Source organism: Quercus robur, chromosome 10 (genome assembly GCF_932294415.1).
Source record: "Quercus robur chromosome 10, dhQueRobu3.1, whole genome shotgun sequence".
Classification (NCBI taxonomy): Eukaryota; Viridiplantae; Streptophyta; class Magnoliopsida; order Fagales; family Fagaceae; genus Quercus; species Quercus robur.
This window is the reverse complement of record NC_065543.1, coordinates 55,869,836-55,891,945: the sequence shown is the minus strand read 5'-3', so window position 1 is coordinate 55,891,945 and position 22,110 is coordinate 55,869,836.

Below are 22,110 nucleotides of genomic sequence, written 5' to 3'. Positions count from 1 at the left end.
TAGACCCCCAAAAACAAATTTAATCAACACGTGCAATATGTTAAACAACTAGTGTGCGGAAACTTAACATATGCTATAACATGGAATTGATTAAACAACTATCTAAGCCACAACAAAATAAACCACAGCAGATAATGTAAAGGCAGAGATAGAGAGGAAGGAAGATGCAAACACAGCGATAACACCAGATATGTTATCGAAGAGGAAACCGAAGACCTCGGCGAAAAACCTCTCCGCCGCCCTCCAAGCGGTAATCAATCCACTAGAAAATACAGTTGGGATACAAGGACAGCAATAGACCCTCCAAGCCTAATCTACCCAATGCACCTAAGCCCTCCAAGCTTCTTGCTCCAACGAGGTTGCGCCGAACCTTTTTCTTTTCTAGCTTTCCGGATTCCGCTACTACACCGTAGCATCAACCAATGAATATTGGCTCCTTCCTAACTGCTTCCCAGAACTCCAAACGACTGTCTCACAGAGATGATAATGGTGAGAACCAGGTTTGGTATAATGGCCTCTCAAGGATTTGACAATGGAGAGGAAGAGAGTGAGGGATTTTGATGAGACTCTAAGGTAGAGATTGTGGGTAAAACAATCTGGTTTTTCTTTAGGGTTTCTCTCTCAAAATTCTCTCTGGAAGCTCTCTTTCAATCGTGGGTTAAAAGGGTATTTATACTGGAGTGAAGAGGAATGCGAAACGTCAGGTTTTTCCAAAACAGGGGTGGCTCGCGGCTTGACCTCGCGGCTTAACTAAGTCGCGAGTTCCAGTCGCGAGTTAACCGTATGGCCAGTTGTCCTGTTTTGTCCTGTAGTGCTCCAGCTAGCATGACTGTTCATCTTCCAGCATGCTTGGCACGTGTGCATCTTCTGGCGGGTTGAAGCCGCGAGTCCACCCGCGAGTCCCAGCCGCGACACTCTGTTTTCTTGCACACTCTTGAGCAATCTTCACACTAACTCACTCACTACCCTTACAACAATCCCACCTAAATACAGGGTTACTAAATGCTGGAATACAAGCAAATTTGGCACGGAATAAAGCCAATTAGATGGTTGAATAAATTCAACCTTACAATCTCCCCCTTTGGCTATTCCGTGACAAAACCCTAAAACAGACTCTAGACTTAACATGTGAGTTGGGAACAGTTGATCAAAACTCACTCACACCTAACTCTAGAAGCTGTGAAGCACTTGAATCATATGAACATAAACTCCTGAAACACAACAATACACCATGATCATTGTAAGCAGAAAATTATAAATGCATATGAAACAGGCAATATGAGATCAAGCATAAGATGGAGTTAATACACAAACCATGGCTTGATCAACCAAGTGAACACCACACGGTAGTGATCACAGTGCTCATTCACACTTGGAATGAACACAAGAACATACAAGTTAACAAGTACAAGGCAAGACACTTGTATGCTCAACACTCAACCAATGCATAGCACACAAGGCATATGCATCTAGGAACAATCCTACAAGGGCACAAGAGTGACAGTACAACAATCACAATGCAGAACATTTAGATTAAAGTACTGATTTCAACATAGCATAAAGGATGCACTTAAGCATGGTACATACCACAAGGCCTACAAACTATGCATAAACCATAAACCCTAAAAGCTTACAAAAGCATATGGGTACAAACACATTATATTGAATAAAAACTTAAGCAATATAAACTAAAAGTGCTTAAAATTTCTCCCCTTCAAAGTGATGAGAAGCTGTGATGCACTTGGAACATATATACTTGTAACCTGAAACACTTGCACAAAATACATTAGACCCTCAAGGTAAAGCAAGTAATAAAGAACAAGTATAATATAGCAAGTAGAGAAATGGCTATAATGATCACATAGCAAAGCAAATGATCATCTGAACATGCATTCAATGAAGCATAATAGCATAGGGATATATGCATGACCAAAGCACAAACATGATGCAATGAGAACACCAAAGCATAACACAAAGCACCATAAAGCCAACAAGAAAACAAACAGAACAAGGTTTTCTAGTTAACACAATGTCTTCTCCCCCTTGGTATATGCATCTCCCCTATGGAATATCTCTCCCCCTACAAATGTGCATGAGAAATAAAATTTCTCCCCCTAAGGATGTGCACAAGAGTCATATAGAAATGACAAAATACTCCGAAACATATTCTAGAGTATACTCTCCCCCTTTTTGTCAGGAATAGACAAAGGGTTAAGAAGAAACGAGGGCAAGAGATGAAGTAATGAACAATGATAATGATGCATGAGGGATGAGAGAAGAATGAGAAAATGAAGCTCAAACCTAAGACAAAGTAACATGCTACAAAGCATAAGGTAGACATGACAAGCTAGGATGAAACAGCAAGGTCAAGACCAATGCATGACAAGGATAGCAAAGGTGTGTGCAAGAGGTGGTTAAGTGCAATGCATGACCAATGCATGAAAAATGCACATGTGGGACAAGGTGTGTTAAATACACAACCAATGAACCAAACATGTTCCTAATGAGGAAACATGAGAAACCCCAAAGTTTGGTACTCATCGGAGTCCAAACAAGCGAGAAAATGCCTAAGAGACATTTTATCAAACACCTAGCATGCACACTATGAACAATAATGTGAAACAATGCATGAACATCATGAAATCCACCCTTAATACATGTTCTTTCTGCCACAAGGGGCCAACATCCAATGCATATCAACAAAAGAAACCAATCCCATGAAGAAAATTGACAGAAAATAAGTTTTCCCAACCCCAATGATAAAAATCCCAACCAAGAGCACAAAACTCTCCAAAACATAATCCAAGGATCAAAAAATAATGAAAAGAGTTTATAATTACCTTAGAGATGTTAATGGATTGAAAAACCATTCAAATTAGTTGGGTTTTGATGTAAAAATATTGAAAGAGGGGTTTTAGAGAGGATGGGAGAGGTTTAAAACAAGTTTCCCACGAAAAAGCTCTTTAAAAAGCTGATTCTGGGCGACTCGCGACTGGCGAGTCGCGAGCCAAGTCGCGAGCGAGCCGCGAAACCTCTCTGTCTGAGCTCGCGGCTTAGACTCGCGGCTTGCAAGCCGCCAAACCGACCAGCCAAAACTGGCAGCTTGCTGGCAGCTCACGCGACCAGCCAAAATGAGTGGCCAAAAAATCTGACACTTGTTTTTCAAACCAGAACATGTTTAAACATTGAAAAACAAAGTAAGCACTAAACATAAACACAAAAAGTGATAAAAATCACTTCCAAAAACATATAAAATGATCAAAAATATTTTTGGATTGAACCATATATGATTGAGCACACACACATCACATTTAGACAAGTACAATCTAACAAATGAATGAGACATTCATTGAACATTAGGCATGTGTGTTGTGTGTGTGTATCAAATGTGGAATAGTCCTTAGTCTAGAGTGAAGCTTCAATGATCAATTCAATCAAGTCATACACAACTAGTGCTAAGTCAAGTGGTCTATCTCAATTATAGAAATGAACATATATGACCTCCCACAAGAAAATGATTACATAAGATTGAAGCTTTTTATTTGGCTTCTTACAATTCATATCATTTGATCATTTTGAATCAATACAACTCATTTTGAGCAATACATCTCATTTTTGAGATTGATGCCTGAAATTTTTGATATTTCAATTTGATGAACAAGCCTTTGGCTTTTTGGGCATCATACATTTTCATATAAGTCGCTTTCCCTTTTTCCTAGTCGAATACTAGTATGTGCGACGGCTTTTGCAGCTCATTATCTCTTTTCATTTTGAGATTTACATTTATTGAGCTCTTTAAGCAATAAAGATAAAAGAGTGGGAAGAGATATAAGCACAAGTCTACGCATGTATCAAAACCAACATGACTATTGACAAATCATTCATGACAAGCTTGAAGATCGATTTACAACAATCACACAAAGATGTCAAGATTTTTCCCACAAAGATATAAGTGCAAAAATAACAAGCTAAGCTCGAAAATGCACAAAGCCATTTGTACAAAGGTACAAGGCCAAACTCACATGTGATATGTGCTCAAACATATACGATCAAACTTTTTGAATTTTTCACTTTTTATGTGGTTTTGGATTTTTACTCACACAAAAATAGAAACATAAAAGTAAGATAAAAAATGAAACAATGCATACAAATAAATGCAAGATGCACAAAATGTATGAAGATATGACATTTAATGCATGAAGGGTCCTACAAAGATCGAAAGAATTAGATCAAGGACCAAAGGAGCAAAAGCTCAACCATAGGAACCCTTCCTCATCCAAACAGAACAATTATTTGGAATGAGTGTCTCATGAGAAGTGAGACGAGGGTTGGAAGAATGAGAACCGAAGATGCACATAGACAAGGAGTTAAGAGCATTAAACACTTTCTTTAACAACATGCTATTATCACTCAAATCCGGTTTATCCTTTTTAGCACAACTTCCAAAAAGCTCAAGTTTCTCTTTTCTTTTGATTCTCTTAAGAGCTTGAAACTTAGAGCAATGAGGTCTTAGATGACCAAAGGCACCACAATGGTGACAAATAATGTGTTTAGGTCCACTAGGCTTTTTGGGAATGGATCTAGCAACATGGTTTTGTTCCCTCTTCAACTTATGACATTGAGGTCTTATATGACCAATCACACCACAATGGTGGCAAGTTGGAACAAACTTAGATCCATCCAAAGCCTTAGGTTGAGACCTAAACGAAGGCTTTGACTTAACAGCCTTTCTCTCCACCTTTTGATTTCTTTTATGTGGAGGAATGTACACCGATTTGTCCTTTAAGGTAGAACACACACTAGGCACAAAATCGGGTACCACAACATGATTGCAACAAAGATTATCATCCTTTTTAACAATAGGTTCAGCAATCAAACACTTGGCATGCATCTTAAGAGATTCATTTTCACATTTAAGATCATCAACAAGTTTGTTAGACAAAACAAGTTTAGCATCCAAGTCCATATTCAAACATTCAAACTCTTTCAGCTTTTCAAGAGAAATTTCAGCAAGTTTTTTATATTTCTCAACCAATTTGTTGGATTCATTGAGCTTAGCAATCAAATCATCCTTTTCACGAAATAACTTGCTCAAATTCTTTTGAAACTTCTTAGCATTTTTCTTGAAGAGTTTGTCAACAACACCCATAGATTCAAATAACATGTCATCACACTTATGAGGATTAACACTCATAGAGGCATTTTCACAAACACGTGGCATGTTACATTCATCACCAACCAAATCATGCAAAGAGGCATACAAAGCACAATCCATGGCAAATAAACACAAGGGGTCAAGGATCACACTTAGGTATTTAAACCACAACAAGTGTACCCGCTCTGATACCAATTGAAAGTTCAATAACGTGTACAAAAACACTTTTGAACGTTTAGACCCCCAAAAACAAATTTAATCAACACGTGCAATATGTTAAACAACTAGTGTGCGGAAACTTAACATATGCTATAACATGGAATTGATTAAACAACTATCTAAGCCACAACAAAATAAACCACAGCAGATAATGTAAAGGCAGAGATAGAGAGGAAGGAAGATGCAAACACAGCGATAACACCAGATATGTTATCGAAGAGGAAACCGAAGACCTCGGCGAAAAACCTCTCCGTCGCCCTCCAAGCGGTAATCAATCCACTAGAAAATACAGTTGGGATACAAGGACAGCAATAGACCCTCCAAGCCTAATCTACCCAATGCACCTAAGCCCTCCAAGCTTCTTGCTCCAACGAGGTTGCGCCGAACCTTTTTCTTTTCTAGCTTTCCGGATTCCGCTACTACACCGTAGCATCAACCAATGAATATTGGCTCCTTCCTAACTGCTTCCCAGAACTCCAAACGACTGTCTCACAGAGATGATAATGGTGAGAACCAGGTTTGGTATAATGGCCTCTCAAGGATTTGACAATGGAGAGGAAGAGAGTGAGGGATTTTGATGAGACTCTAAGGTAGAGATTGTGGGTAAAACAATCTGGTTTTTCTTTAGGGTTTCTCTCTCAAAATTCTCTCTGGAAGCTCTCTTTCAATCGTGGGTTAAAAGGGTATTTATACTGGAGTGAAGAGGAATGCGAAACGTCAGGTTTTTCCAAAACAGGGGTGGCTCGCGGCTTGACCTCGCGGCTTGACTAAGTCGCGAGTTCCAGTCGCGAGTTAACCGTATGGCCAGTTGTCCTGTTTTGTCCTGTAGTGCTCCAGCTAGCATGACTGTTCATCTTCCAGCATGCTTGGCACGTGTGCATCTTCTGGCGGGTTGAAGCCGCGAGTCCCAGCCGCGACACTCTGTTTTCTTGCACACTCTTGAGCAATCTTCACACTAACTCACTCACTACCCTTACAACAATCCCACCTAAATACAGGGTTACTAAATGCTGAAATACAAGCAAATTTGGCACGGAATAAAGCCAATTAGATGGTTGAATAAATTCAACCTTACAAGCCCGTTGCATTCAAAACAAACGACACCTTGTGTGGATTGGGATTCTTTTCCATCTTTCCTTTGGAAATCCCTCTTCTCCCTTCCAGAATTTTGGAATTTTCTCTTATCATCAAATTTTCCATTGTTTTTGAATTTCAAAAACTTCTTGAAATTTTTAACAAGATAGGCTACATCCTTGTCCACCATATCTTCTCCTGACGAGCCTTGATCTTCCACCTTCTCATTAGTGGTCTTTAGAGCAAGGGATTTTCCCTTCCGTTGATTTGGCAGCGACATCTCATAGGTCTGTAGAGATCCAACCAGCTTCTGTACCTTGATGTCGTCAAGATCCTTGCTCTCTTCAATGGCTGTCACCTTAGCACGGAAACTTTCCGGCAATGATCGAAGGATCTTCCTTACAATCTTAGAGTCCTCCATCTTCTCCCCCAAGTTAAACTTACTGACAACCACTTCATTTAACTTCCCATAGAACGAGTCGAAAGACTCATCCTCACTCATCTTGAGCTCCTCAAACCGAGTGGTCAGCATTTGTAACTTGGTATCTTTCACCTTCTTCGTGCCTTCATAAGTTGTTTCCAGAATCTCCCATGCAACTTTGGCAATGGTAATGTGAGAAATCCTGTGAAATTCATCTGGAGACACACCACAGAAGATAGCATTTAGTGCTTTACTGTTAGCATTAGATGCAGCAAGAGCTGCCTTATCCCATGTGGATTTGGCTGCCTCAGGTTTGGTCCAACCCATCTCAACAGCATCCCACACGGATTCATCAATAGAGCATAGAAAAGCTCTCATACGAACCTTCCAAAACGCATAATTACTTCCATCAAAATATGGAGGTGCATTAAGGGATTGAGACCTATCCATCTCAAAAAGGGAGTCAAGGATCACACAATGGTAATGAAACCAAACAGCTGTGTACCCGCTCTGATACTAATTGAAAGTTCAAAAACGTGTACAAAAACACTTTTGAACGTTTAGACCCCCAAAAAACAATTTAAACAACACACGCAATATGTTAAACAACTAGTGTGCGGAAACTTAACATATGCTATATCATGGAATTGATTAAACAACTATCTAAGCCACAACAAAATAAATCACAGCAGATAAAGTAAAGGCAGAGATAGAGAGGAAGGAAGATGCAAACACAGCGATAACACCAGATATGTTATCGAAGAGGAAACCGAAGACCTCGGCGAAAAACCTCTCCGCCGCCCTCCAAGCGGTAAACAATCCACTAGAAAATACAGTTGGGATACAAGGACAGCAATAGACCCTCCAAGCCTAATCTACCCAATGCACCTAAGCCCTCCAAGCTTCTTGCTCCAACGAGGTTACGCCGAACCTTTTTCTTTTCTAGCTTTCCGGATTCCGCTACTACACCGTAGCATCCACCAATAAATATTGGCTCCTTCCTAACTGCTTCCCAGAACTTCAAACGACTGTCTCACAGAGATGATAATGGTGAGAACCAGGTTTGGTATAAAGCCTCTCAAGGATTTGACAATGGAGAGGAAGAGAGTGAGGGATTTTGATGAGACTCTAAGGTAGAGATTGTGGGTGAAACAATCTGGTTTTTCTTTAGGGTTTCTCTCTCAAAATTCTCTCTAGAAGCTCTCTTTCAAACGTGGGTTAAAAGGGTATTTATACTGGAGTGAAGAGGAATGCGAAACGTCAGGTTTTTCCAAAACAGGGGTGGCTCGCGGCTTGACCTCGCGGCTTGACTAAGTCGCGAGTTCCAGTTGCGAGTTAACCGTATGGCCAGTTGTCCTGTTTTGTCCTGTAGTGCTCCAGCTAGCATGACTGTTCATCTTCCAGCATGCTTGGCACGTGTACATCTTCTGGCGGGTTGAAGCCGCGAGTCCAGCCGCGAGTCCCAGCCGCGACACTCTGTTTTCTTGCACACTCTTGAGCAATCTTCACACTATCTCACTCACTACCCTTACAACAATCCCACCTAAATACAGGGTTACTAAATGCTGAATTACAAGCAAATTTGGCACGGAATAAAGCCAATTAGATGGTTGAATAAATTCAACCTTACAAAATGGAATACTAATGATTCACTCACAAATTTGGCTTGGAAATATTTTTCCTATATCATGAGATCAATCATCTTGAAATCAAATTTTGGGGAAAAAAATGTTCCTGGCTAGTTCTTGACGAGCATTAATCACTTTGAAAATGTGTTGAAAAGTAACCTTCGGTCACCGTTTCAACAAAAACTATTGAATCGTAAGGAATTTTCAAACGTGGCCTGAACGTTTCAAGAAGTACACTTTCGGTGCATGAATTTTAATGCAAATTTTGTATTTTTTCGATGGAAATCAAGAGAGTTATTGTCGTTTGAATATGTCCCAATGAGTTACATGAAATAGGGATTCCTATTATGTGCCGATGCTGGGGCGTAAAAATGGAAGTTTAAAGATTCGCACACGAATTTCGCCTAGAAATATTTTTCCTATATCACGAGATCAATAATCTTGAAATCAAATTTTGGGTAAAAAATATGTTAGTGGCTAGTTATTCACAAGCCATAATTGCTTATAAAATTTGTTGAAAAGCGACCTTCGATCACCGTTTCGACAATAACTTTTGAATGGTGAGGAATTTTAGACACGGCCTGAATGTTTTAGGAAGTACACATTTAGAGCTTGAATTTGAATACAAATTTTGCATTTTTTTTTTCTATAAATCAAGAGAGTTATTATCATTTGAATATGTCCCATCGAGTTACCCTATATACGGATTCCAATTAAGTGCTGATGGAGAGGTGTAAAAATGGAAGACTAATGATTCGCTCAAGAATTTGGCTTGTAAATATTTTTCCTATATCATGAGATCAATCATCTTGAAATCAAATTTTGGGGGAAAAAATGTTTGTGCCTTGTTCTTGACGAGCATTAATCGCTTTGAAAATGTGTTAAAAAGTAACCTTCGGTCACAGTTTCAAAAAAAACTTTTGAAAGGTAAGGAATTTTCAGATGTGGCCTGAACGTTTTAGGAAGTACACATATGGTGCTTGAATTTGAACACAAAAATTGTATTTTTTCGATGGAAATCAAGAGAGTTATTTTCATTTGAATATGTCCCACCGAGTTAGCTGAAATACAGATTCCAATTATGTGCTGATGGAGGGGCATAAAAATGGAAGTTTAACGATTCGCACACGAAATTGGCTAGGAAATATTTTTCCTATATCACGAGATCAATAATCTTGAAATCAAATTTTGGGTAAAAAATACGTTAGTGGTAAGTTATTCACGAACCGTAATCGTTTAGAAAATGTGTTGAAAAGTGACTTTCGGTCCCCGTTTCGACAATAACTATTGAACGGTAAGGAATTTTTAGATGCGGCCCTAACGTTTTAGTAAGTACACATTCAGTGCTTGAATTTGAACACAAATTTTGTATTTTTTTCAATTGAAATTGATGCAGATTGGTTAAGGAAGAATAAAATATTTTAATATTTTATGTTGTTTTATTTTTTCTAGTTGAATTAGGATTTTAATTGTTTTTCTTTTCCTAGTTAAATTGTTTTTCCTTTCTCAAGTAGAAGTAGGTTTATTATTTCTTTTCCTAAAAGGAGTAAGAGAAATTCTATTCTTATAAATACTCTTTATAGAGTGGTTGATTATTGTTGTTATGTGTTGATTAATAAAAGCTTGTTAGAGAGGTTTTCTCTATTATTTTGCCTACTAGCCTAGTGTTCTTGTAGAACTTAGTTTTCGTGGAAGAGTTGTAGTAATTGTGTGTTACAGATTCTGCTTCTACACACCTACGCTGCATCAGAAATCAAGAGAGTTCTTGTCGTTTGAATATGTCCCAACGACTTACGTGAAATACGGATTCCAATTATATGCAGATGGAGGGGCGAAAAAATGGAAGTCTAATGATTCGCTTGGAAATATTTTTCCTATATCGCGAGATCAATAATCTTGAAAACAAATTTTGGGTAAAAAATACGTTAGTGGCTAGTTATTCACGAGCCGTATTCGCGTTGAAAATGTGTTGAAAAGTGACCTTCGGTCACCATTTCGACAATAACTTTTGAACGGTAAGGAATTTTTAGACGCGGCCTGAACATTTTAGGAAGTGGACATTCGGTGCTTGAATTTGAATGCAAATTTTGAATTTTTTTGATTGCAATTGTTAGGTTCTAAAGATTTAGGAACTTATGTATTTAGAACTCTAATGTGTATGGCTGGCAAACTATGATCAAAACAAGATGTTTAGTCGTGTTTAGACTTGCTCGCAATTGTGTCATTTATGTAAAGTTGGATTTAAGTTGATGCAGATTTAATAAAGCAATTCAGCCTGGTTCGATCGATCGAAGCTTAGGCTCGATCAATCGAAATTCGAGCAGAATGCATTTTCTACAAAATTCAAACTCAGCCCTAGTTCATTTAAAGCATTTAGGGTTTTGTATTTTTGCCCTAGGTATATAAGGCAAACCCTAGCCACATTTTAGTTTTGCTCATATTACTATTTATGTAAATCTCTTGTGAGATCTATGAGGAGCTTTCCTTTACACAAGCTTAGGATTATCAAGAAGGAGATTTTGTTCAAGAACTTGATGATCATTCAGTAGATGCCATAAGAACTTAAAGAAACACAAGCGGGTGTGCTTGTACTTGCTGGAGAATCCAAGAAAGAAGAAGTCTGTGGTCTCGGAGCTTGCATGTGGTCGTGTCAGTAAGTTTCTGCTGGTGGGTAGCAATAGGATGTTAGTGGTCTAAGTCATATTGTAAAACTTCGATTCTTTCATAGTGGATTAAGGTTTACCATGTGGATAGCTAGGTTAAATCCTCCCCAGGTTTTTACCAGTTTGGTTTCCTAGGTGATCTTATCATTGTGCTATTTATCTTTCCACTGCTTTGCATGATATTATTATATGATCGTATTAACCTAGATCTGAAACTTGGACTAAGTAATCACTTGGCTAATTTAATAGGTTAATCCAATTGTGTTTTTAAGGGGTCTAAAAACTATCAGAAATCAAGAGAGTTATTATCATTTGAATATGTCCTAACGAGTTACCCGAAATGTGGATTCTAATTATGCGATGACGCAGGGGTGTAAAAATGGAATACTAATGATTTGCTTACGAATTTGGCATGGAAATATTTTTCCTATATCACGAGATCAATCATCTTGAAATCAGATTTTGGGGAAAAAAATATATTCGCGGCTAGTTCTTGACGTGCAATAATCACTTTGAAAATGTGTTGAAAAGTAACCTTCGGTCACCGTTTCAACAAAAAAATTTGAACGGTAATGAATTTTCTGATGCGGCCTTAACGTTTTAAGAAGTACACATTCGGTGCTTGAATTTGAACACAAATTTTTGTATTTTTTCGATGGAAATCAAGAGAGTTATTGTCATTTGAATATGTCCCTCCGAATTTCCAGAAATACGAATTCCAATTATGTGCTGATGGAGGGGCGTGAAATTGGAAGTCTAACGATTTGTTCACGAATTTGGCTTTGAAATTTTTTACCAATATCGTGAGAAGGATAATCTTGAAATCAAATTTTGGGTAAAAAATACGTTATTGGCTAGTTATTCACTAGCCGTAATCACTTAGAAAATGTGTTGAAAAGTGCCTTCGGTCACCATTTCGACAATAACCTTTGAACGGTAAAGAATTTTTAGAGGCAGCCAGAATGTTTTAGAAAGTACACATTTGGAGCTTGAATTTGAAGACAAATTTTGAATTTTTTCGATGGAAATCGAGATAGTTATTATCATTTGAACATGTCCCACCGAGTTAGTCGAAATACGGATTCCAATTATGTGCTGATGGAGTGGCTTATAAATGGAAGTTTAATGATTTGCTCATGAATTTGGCTTGGAAATATTTTTCCTATATCGCGTGATCAATAATCTTGAAATCAAATTTTGGGTAAAAAGTACGTAAGTGGCAAGTTATTCACGAGCCGTAATCGCTTAGAAAATGTATTGAAAAGTGACCTTCAGTCCCCGTTTCGGCAATAACTATTGAACGGTTACAAATTTTTAGACGCGGCCTGAATGTTTTAGGAAGTAAACATTCAGTGCTCGAATTTGAACCCAAATTTTGTATTTTTTCGATTGAAATCAAGATATTTATTGTCGTTTAAATATATCCCAATGAGTTACATGAAATACCGATTTCAATTATGTGCAGATAGAGGGGCGTAAAAATGGAAGTTAAAAGATTTGCTCGCGAATTCTGCTTCGAAATATTTTACCTATATCGCAAGATCAATAATCTTGAAATCAAATTTTGGGAAAAAAATACGTTAGTGGCTAGTTATTCACATGCCATAATCACTTAGAAAATTTGTTGAAAAGTGACCCTTGGTCCCCGTTCCAGCAATAACTTTTGAACGGTAAGGAATTTTTACACGCGGCCTGAACATTTTAATAAATACACATTCAGTGCTTGAATTGGAACACAAATTTTGTATTCATTCCATTGAAATAAAGAGAGTTATTGTCATTTGAATATGTCCCAATGAGTTACGCAATAAATGGATTCCAATTATGTGCCGACGGAGGGGTGTAAAAGTGGAATACTAATGATTCACTCACGAATTTGGCTTGGAAATATTTTTCCTATATTATGAGATCAATCATCTTGAATTCAAATTTTGGGGAAAAAAAATGTTCATGGCTAGTTCTTGACGAGCATTAATCGCTTTGAAAATGTGTTGAAAAGTAACCTTTAGTCACCATTTCAACAAAAACTTTTGAACGATAAGAAATTTTCAGATGCGGCCTGAACGTTTTAGGAAGTACACATTCAGTGCTTGAATTTGACCACAAATTTTGTATTTTCTTGATGGAAATCAAGAGAGTTATTGTCGTATGAATATGTCCCTCCGAGTTTTCGAAAATACGAATTCCAATTATGTGCTGATGGAGGGGCGTAAAAATGGAAGTCTGACGATTCGCTCACAAATTTGGCTTGGAAATATTTTTCCTATATCGTGTGATCATTAATCTTGAAATCAAATTTTGGGTAGAAAATACGTTATTGGCTAGTTATTCATGTGCCGTAATCGCTTGGAAAATGTGTTGAAAAGTGCCTTTGGTCATGTTTTCGACAATAACTTTTGAACGGTAAAGAATTTTTAGAGACAGCCTAAATGTTTTAGAAAGTACAGATTCTGAGCTTGAATTTGAAGACAAATTTTGTATTTTTTAGATGGAAATCGAGATAGTTATTGTCGTTTGAACATGTCCCACCGAGTTAGCCGAAATATGGTTTAAAATTATGTGCCGATGGAGTGGCGTATAAATGGAAGTTTGAAGATTCGCTCACAAATTTGGCTTGGAAATATTTTTCCTAAATCATGTGATAAATTATCTTGAAATCAAAGTTTGGGTAAAAAATACGTAAGTGGCAAGTTATTCACGAGCCGTAATCGCTTAGAAAATATGTTGAAAAGTGACCTTCGGTCCCCGTTTTGGTAATAACTTTTGAATGGTAAGGAATTTTTAGACATGACCAGAACATTTTAGGAAGTACACATTAATTGTTTGAATTTGAGCACAAATTTTGTATTTTTCCCTTTGAAATCAAGAGAGTTATTGTAGTTTCAATATGTCCCAACGAGTTTCATGAAATACGGATTCCAATTTTGTGCCGATGGAGGGGCGTAAAAATGGAAGTTTAAAGATTCGCTCGCGAATTTTGCTTGGAAATATTTTTCCTATAACATGAGATCAATAATCTTGAAAACAAATTTTGGCTAAAAAATACGTTAGTGGCTAGTTATTCATAAGCTGTAATCACTTAGAAAATGTGTGGAAAAGTGACCTTCGGTCCCCGTTTCCGCAATAACTTTTGAACGGTAAGGAATTTTTAGATGCGGCCTAAACATTTTAGGAAATACACATTCAATGCTTGAATTTGAACACAAATTTAGTATTCTTTCAATTGAAATCAAGAGAGTTATTGTCGTTTGAATATGACCCAATGAGTTACATGAAATACGGATTCCAATTATGTGCTGACGAAGGGATGTAAAAATGGAATACTAATGATTCGCTCATGAATTTGGCTTGGAAATATTTTTCCTATATCACGAGATCAATCATCTTGAATTCAAATTTTGGGGAAAAAAATGTTTGTGGCAAGTTCTTTACGAGCATTAATCGCTTTGAAAATGTGTTGAAAAGTAACCTTCGGTCACCGTTTCAATAAAAGCTTTTCAACGGTAAGGAATTTTCAGACGCGGCCAGAACATTTTAGGAAGTACACATTCGATGCTTGAATTTGAACACAAATTTTGTATTTTTTGGATGGAAATCAAGAGAGTTACTGTCGTTTGAACATGTCCCTCCGAGTTTCCGGAAATACGAATTCAAATTATGTGCTGATGGAGGGGCATAAAAATGGAAGTCTAACGAATCGCTCATGAATTTCTCTTGAAAATATTTTTCCTATATCGTGAGATCAATAATCTTGAAATCAAATTTTGGGTAAAAAATAAGTTATTGGCTAGTTATTCACGAGCCATAATCGCTTAGAAAATGTATTGAAAAGTGCCTTCGGTCACCGTTTCGACAATAACTTTTGAACAGTAAAGACTTTTTAGTGGCGGCCTGAATGTTTTAGAAAGTATACATTATGAGCTTGAATTTGAAGACAAATTTTGTATTTTTTAGTTGGAAATCGTGATAATTATTGTTGTTTGAACATGTCCCACCGAGTTAGCCGAAATACGGATTCCAATTATGTGCCGATGGAGGGGCGTAAAAATGGAAGTTTAACGATTCGCTCACGAATTTGGATTGGAAATATTTTTCCTATATCATGAGATCAATAATCTTGAAATCAAATTTTGGGTAAAAAATACGTTAGTGGCAAGTTATTCATGAGCCGTAATCTCTAAGAAAATGTGTTGAAAAGTGACCTTCGGTCCTCGTTTCGGCAATAACTTTTGAATGGTAAGGAATTTTTAGACACGACCCGAACGTTTTAGGAAATACACATTCGGTGCTTGAATTTGAACACAAATTTTGTATTTTTTCAAAGGAAATCAAGAGAGTTATTGTCATTTGAATATGTCCCTACGAGTTTCTGAAAATAGGAATTCCAATTATGTGCTAATGGAGGGGCGTAAAAATAGAAGTCTAACTTTTCGCTCATAAATTTGGCTTGGAAATATTTTTCCTATATCGTGAGATCAATAATCGTGAAATCAAATTTTGGGTAAAAAATACGTCAGTGGATAGTTATTCACAAGCCGTAATCACTTAGAAAATTTGTTGAAAAGTGACCTTCGGTCACCATTTCGACAATAACTTTTGAACGGTAAGGAATTTTAAGACGTAGCCTGAACATTTTAGGAAGTACACATTTGGAGCTTGAATTTGAACACAAATTTTATATATATATATTTTTTATGTAAATCAAGAGAGTTATTATTGTTTGAATATTGCCGATCGAGTTACCCGATATATGGATTCCAATTAAGTGCTGATGGAGGGGTGTAAAAATGGAAGACTATTGATTCGCTCACGAATTTGGCTTGGAAGTATTTTTCCTATATCATGAGTTCAATCATCTTGAAATCAAATTTTGGGGAAAAGAAATGTTCGCGGCTAGTTATTCAAGAGCCGTAATCGCTTAGAAAATGTGCTGAAAAGTGACCTTCGGTCACCGTTTTGACAATAACTTTTGAACAGTAAAGAATTTTTAGATGCGGCCAGAATGTTTTGGGAAGTACACATTTGGTGCTTGAATTTGAACACAAATTTCGTATTTTTTTCAATGGAAATGAAGAGATTTATTGTCGTTTGAATATGTCCATCCATGTTTCTGGAAATACGAATTCCAATTATGTTCTGATGGAGGGGCGTAAAATTGGAAGTCTAACGATTCGTTCACATATTTGTCCTGGAAAATTTTTTCCAATATCATGATATCAGTAATCTTGAAATCAAATTTTGGGTAAAAAATACATTATTCGCTAGTTATTCACGAGCCGTAATCGCTTAGAAAATTTGTTGAAAAGTGACCTTCGGTCACCGTTTCGACAATAACTTTTGAATGGTAAGGAATTTTAGACGCGGCCTAAATGTTTTAGGAAGTACACATTCGGAGCTTGAATTTGAAGACAAATTTTGTATTTTTTTTTATGTAAATCAAGAGAGTTATTGTCATTTGTATATGTCCCAACGAGTTACCCGAAATACAAATTCCAATTATATGCTGATGGAGGGGCGTAAAAATGGAAGTTTAACGATTCGCTTGGAAATATTTTTCTTATATCACGAGATCAATAATCATAAAATCAAATTTTGGGTAAAAAATACGTTAGTGGCAAGTTATTCACGAGCCCTAATCGCTTAGAAAAGGAGTTGAAAAGTGACCTTTGGACACCGTTTTGGCAATAACTTCTTAAGGGTAAGGAATTTTATGATGCGGCCTGAACATTTTAGGAAGTACACATTTGGAGCTTGAATTAGAACACAAATTTTGTATTTTTTTTTTATGTAAATCAAGAGAGTTATTATCGTTTGAATATGTCCCATCGAGTTACCCGATATATGGATTCCAATTAAGTGCCGATGGAAGGGTGTAAAAATGGAAGTTTAACAATTCGCTCACGAATTGGGATTGGAAATATTTTTCCTATATCGCGAGATCAATAATCTTGAAATCAAATTTTGAGTAAAAAATACGTTAGTGGCTAGTTATTCGCGAGCCGTAATCGCTTAGAAACTGTGTCGAAAACTGCCTTCGGTCACTGTTTCGACAATAACATTTTAGCAGTAAGGAATTTTTAGATGCGGAGTGAACGTTTTTGGAAGAACACATTCGGTGCTTGAATTTGAACAAAAATTTTGTATTTTTTCAATGGAAATCAAGAGAGTTATTGTCGTTTGAATATGTCCCTCTCAATTCCAGAAATACGGATTCCAATTCTGTGCGGATGGAGGGGCGTAAAAATGGAAGTCTAACGATTCGCTCACGAATTTGGCTTGGAAATATTTTTCCTATATCGTGAGATCAATAATCTTGAAATCAAATTTTGGGTAAAAAATACATTAGTAGGTAGTTATTCACGAGCCGTAATCGCTTTGAAAATGTGTTGGAAAGTGACCATTGATCTCCGTTTCGACAATAACTTTTGAACGGTAAGGAATTTTAAGACGTGGCCTGAACGTTTTAGGAAGTACATATTTTGGAGCTTGAATTTGAACACAAATTTGGTATTTTTTTTAATGTAAATCAAGAGAGTTATTATCGTTTGAATATGTCCCATCGAGTAACCCGATATATGGATTCCAATTATGTGCCGATGGAGGGGGTAAAAATGGAAAACCAGTGATTCGCTCACGAATTTGGCTTGGAAATATTTTTCCTATATCATGAGATTAATCATCTTGAAATCAATTTTTTGGGAAAAAAGATGTTTGTGGCTAGTTATTCAAGAGCCATAATCGCTTAGAAAATGTGTTGAAAAGTGACCTTTGGTCACCGTTTCGACAATAGCTTTTGAGCAGTAAGGAATTTTCGAACGCAGCCTGAACGTTTTAGTAAGTACACATTCGGTGCTTGAATTTGAACAGAAAATTTGCATTTTTTTGTTGGAAATCAAGAGAGTTATTGTCGTTTGAATATGTCCCTCTGACTTTCTGGAAATACGAATTCCAATTATGTGCTGAAGGAGGGGCATAAAAATAGAAGTCTAACGATTCGCTCACGAATTTGGCTTGGAAATATTTTTCCTATATTGTGACATCAATAATCTTGAAATCAAATTTTGGGTAAAAAATAGGTTTTTGGCTAGTTATTCACGAGCCATAATCGCTTAGAAAATGTGTTGAAAAGTGCCTTCGGTCACCATTTCGACAATAACTTTTGAACGGCAAAGACATTTTAGTGGCGGCCTTAATGTTTTAGAAAGTACACATTTGGAGCTTGAATTTGAAGACAAATTTTGTATTTTTTTCAATGGAAAACAAGATAGTTATTGTCGTTTGAACATGTCCCATCGAGTTAGTCAAAATACGGATTCCAATTATGTGCCGAAGGAGGGGTGTAAAAATGAAAATCTAAAGATTTGTTCGCGAATTTTGCTTGGAAATAGTTTTCCAATATCGCGAGATTAATAATCTTGAAATCAAATTTTGGGTAAAAAATATGTTAGTGGCTAGTTATTCAAGACCCGTAATCGCTTAGAAAATGTGTTAAAAAGTGCCCTTCGGTCACTGTTTCGACAATGACTTTTGAACGGTAAGGAATTTTAGGACGCGGCCTGAACGTTTTTGGAAGTACACAATTGGAGCTTGAATTTGAACACAGATTTTATATTTTTATAATGCAAATGAAGAGAGTTATTATCGTTTGAATATATCCCATTGGGTTACCCGATATATGGATTCCAATTACGTGACAATGGAGGGGTGTAAAAATGGAAGACTAATGATTCGCTCAGGAATTTTTCTTGGAAACATTTTTCCTGTATCATGAGAGCAATTATCTTTAAATCAAATTTTTGGGAAAAAAAATGTTCACGGCTAGTTATTCAATAGACGTAATCGCTTGGAAAATGTGTTGAAAAGTGACCTTCGGTCACCGTTTCAACAATAACTTTTGAGCAATAAGGAATTTTCAGACGCGACCTGAACATTTTCAAAGTACACATTCGGTGCTTAAATTTGAACACAAATTTTGTATTTTTTCGATGGAAATCAAGAGAGTTATTGTCGTTTAAATATGTCCCTCCAAGTTTCCGGAAATACGGATTCCAATTATGTTCTGATGGAGGGGTGTAAAAATGGAATTCTAACGATTCGCTCATGAATTTGGCTAGGAAATATTTTTCCTATATCGTGAGATTAGTAATCTTGAAATCAAATTTTGGGTAAAAAATATGTTATTCGCTAGTTATTCACGAGCCGTAATCGCATAGGAAATTAGTTGAAAAGTGAACTTCGGTCACCGTTTTGAAAGAACTTTTGAAAGGTAAGGAATTTTTTGACACGGCTTGAATGTTTTAGGAAGTACACATTCGGAGCTTGAATTAGAAGACAAATTTTGTATTTTTTTGATGTAAATCAAGAGAGTTATTGTTGTTTGAATATGTCCCAACGGGTTAACCAAAATATAGTTCCCAAATATGTGCCAATGGAGGGGTGTAAAAATGGAAGTTTAACGATTCGCTTGCGAATTTCGCAAGGAAATATTTTTCCTATATCGCGAGATCAGTAATCTTTAAATCAAAATTTGGGTAAAAATTACGTTAGTGGCATGTAATTCACAAGCCATAATTGCTTAGAAAATGTGTTGAAAAGTGACCTTCGGACCCCGTTTCGGCAATAACTTTTGAATGGTAAGGAATTTTTAGACTTGGCTTGAACGTTTTTAGAAGTACACATTTGGTGCTTGAATTTGAACACAAATTTTGTATTTTTTCGATTGAAATCAAGAGAGTTATTGTTGTTTGAATATGTCCAAACTAGTTACACAAAATACGGATTCCAATTATGTGCCGATGGAGGGGCGTAAAAATGAAAGTCTAAAGATTCACTTGGAAATATTTTTCCTATATCGCGAGATCAATAATCTTGAAATCAAATTTTGGGTAAAAAATACGTTATTGGCTAGTTATTCATGAGCCGTAATCGCTTAGAAAATTTGTTGAAAAGTGACCTTGGGTCACCGTTTCGACAATAACTTTTGAACGGTATGGAATTTTTAGACACGACTTGAATGTTTTGGGAAGTACACATTCGGTGCTTGAATTTGAACACAAATTTTGCATTTTTTTGATGGAAATCAAGGGAGTTACTATCGTTTGAATATGTCCTAACGAGTTACTAGAAATACAGATTCCAATTATGTGCCGATGGAGGGGTGTACAAATGAAAGTCCTACGATTCGCTCACGAATTTCGCTTGGAAATATTCTTCTTATATCATGAGATCAATAATCTTGAAATCAAATTTTGGGTAAAAAATATGTTAGTGGCTAGTTATTCACAAGCCGTAATTGCCAAGAAAATGTGTTGAAAGGTGACCTTTCGTCACCGTTTCAACAATAACTTTTGAACGGTAAGGAATTTTTAGATGCGGCCTGAACGTTTTAGGAAGTACACATTCGGTGCTTGAATTTGAACACAAATTTTGAACTTTTTCGAAGGAAATCAAGAGGGTTATTGTCGTTTGAATCAGTCCCACCAAGTTACCCGAAATACGGATTCCAATTATGTGCCGATGGAGGGGCGTAAAAATAAGTCTTACGATTCGCTCGCAAATTTCGCTTGGAAATATTCTTCTTATATCACGAGATCAATAATCTTGAAATCAAATTTTGGGTAAAAAATACGTTAGTGGCTAGTTATTCTCGAGCCATAATCGCTTGGAAAATGTCTTGAAATGTGACCTTCGGTCACAGTTTCGACAACAACTTTTGAACAGTAAGTAGTTTTTGGGTGTGGCCTGAACGTTTTAGGTAGTACACATTCGGTGCTTGAATTTGAACACAATTTTTTTTTTTTTTTCAATGGAAATCAAGAGAGTTATTTTGATTTGAATATGTCCTAACGAGTTACCCAAAATACGAATTCCAATTATGCACCAATGGAGGGGCACAAATACTGAAGTCTCATGATTTGCTCACGAATTTGGCTTGGTAATATTTTCCTATAACAATATCCCAAAAGGGAAACACAAAATTTATATGGAACTACATTTAACAAATTTCCAAATCAACAATATCCCAACAGGGAAACACAAAATATCAAAAAGGAAAAGATAATAATAAAAAAGACAAAAAAATTCTTTGTTAATCAAGAATCCTCATCCAAGTTCCAATTAGAAGTACTCCTCCAATCCCCCTATTGAAAAAAATAATAATAAGATAAAAAAAAAAAAAAAAAAAAAGATTGTATTGCTTTATCATAAATCTATTGTTTAATAGAAAGAGAAGGAAAAAAATAAAAAAAAATAAAAATTGCTAGCTGCTTCTAGCCTCCATTTGGTGACTTGCATCAACTCGGTTCACAAATCAATTGACACTAGTCTCTCTCTCTTTGTCCCTATTGCATTAATTTATTTTATATTTAGTTTTTTATTTGAATTATTTTTCTTTGATTGATTGCATACAGTTTATTATTTATATATTTTTTAAGTGGATATATAACTAGTGTCTAAAATTTAATATTCAAAGATCAAAATATGAGTAATTTTAATGCAAAACTATTCACGATTGATGCATAATTTAAGATAAAAAGGCTCAAAGATGAGAATTGAAGAAATAACATATTGCTTCCTTAGAACATTTTTGTTGATTAAGATGATCGAATATCCAATTAATCAAAAATTATGTCATTATTTTTTTTTTAAATTAGAAAAAATATAAAATTATAAATTTAAAAAACCCATAATAATTTTGTTATATTTGGCTCCACTACTAATTATAATGTATTAAGAAATAATATATAAATATATATATATATATATATTTTCTATATTAGTTGATAGTTTGTTAAATACTAAAATGAACACTTGTAGAGAGTCTTTTGACTAAATATTGCTTAAATTCGAGTTTATTTATGATATATGTACTACAACATGAGGAGAGAGGTGAATATCAGCAATTATGTTGCCGGAATTTTGAGAAAAAGTAGGAAAGAAGGGAGAAACAAT